Genomic DNA, 1262 nt, shown 5'->3' on the forward strand with positions numbered 1-1262 from the left:
TGAGCGGGAACCCAATTAACATGGCCCTTCCTAAAGGGACCATTTCCTGGAAAACCCCACCTATCCCTATGAATAAACGTGATGGCTTTTTCCCACCCAAAACTTTTTAAATCCCAGCAAAGCCTTAGTTCATAGAGACTGAGATTTATCATTGCATTAAGCCCTCTCCATCTCTGTTTGCAAACATCTTTCTTATAATAAACCTTTGTTCATATGGGGGAAAATAAATTAAAAAAAGAGTCCACCAAAAGAGTTATAAGAGAACCCACAGACTGGGAAGGAAATTTTTGCAAAGACAAGGAACTAAACACTAAAAGTTATAGAAAACACTTCAATAAGAAAAAGACAAAAAACATCCAATTTTAAAATGGGCAGATGGCATGAACAGACCCTACACCAAAGAAGATATTAAGGTGACAAACAAATACGAAGAAATGCTCCTGATCATTAACTATCAGAAAGATGAATACCAAAACAACAATGAGATATCATCTCACTCCAGCAGTAATAACAAAGAAAAACAGAAAAGAACAAATGCTGACAAGGGTGTGTAAAGACTGGAACCCTCATACACTGCTGGTGGAACTGTAAAATGGTGTGGCTTCTGTGGAAAACCATGTGGTGCTTCCTCAAAAAGTTGGGAAAAGAAATACCATATGATCCACAATCCCTCTGCTAGAGAAATAAGAGTCATGACATAGATATATGTACACTCATGTTTATTGCAGATTATTGACAATAGCAAAAAAATGGAGACAATTTAAATGCCCACATGGAAAAATAAACAAACATTGATATATACACATTATGGATTACTATACAATATTAAAAATTAACTTAGATGAACCTGGAATTCTTCTTGTTGTTAGGTTCCATTTAGTTCATCCTGACTCATAGCAACACTATGTGAAACAGAACAAAAAACTACCTGGTCCTACACTATCCTCACAATTGCTACTATGCTTGAGCCCATTGCTTCTGCCACTGTGCCAAGCCATCCAGTTGAAGGTCTCCCTCATTTTGCTGACCCTTCACTTTAAGCATGGTGTCCTTCTCCAGAGACTTGTCCCTACTGATATTATGTCTGAAGTATAAAAGATGAACTCTAGTCATCTTGGTTTCTAAAGAAAATTCTGGTTGTACTTCTTCCGTAAAGATTAGTTTGTTCTTCTGACATCCGTTGTTGTTGCTGTTGTTGTTGTTGTTAGGTGCCATTGAGTCAGTACTGACCCATAGCAATCTTATGCACAGCAGAAAGAAAC

This window comes from Chrysochloris asiatica, unplaced genomic scaffold (assembly GCF_000296735.1).
Source record: "Chrysochloris asiatica unplaced genomic scaffold, ChrAsi1.0 scaffold00215, whole genome shotgun sequence".
NCBI classification, from domain to species: domain Eukaryota; kingdom Metazoa; phylum Chordata; class Mammalia; order Afrosoricida; family Chrysochloridae; genus Chrysochloris; species Chrysochloris asiatica.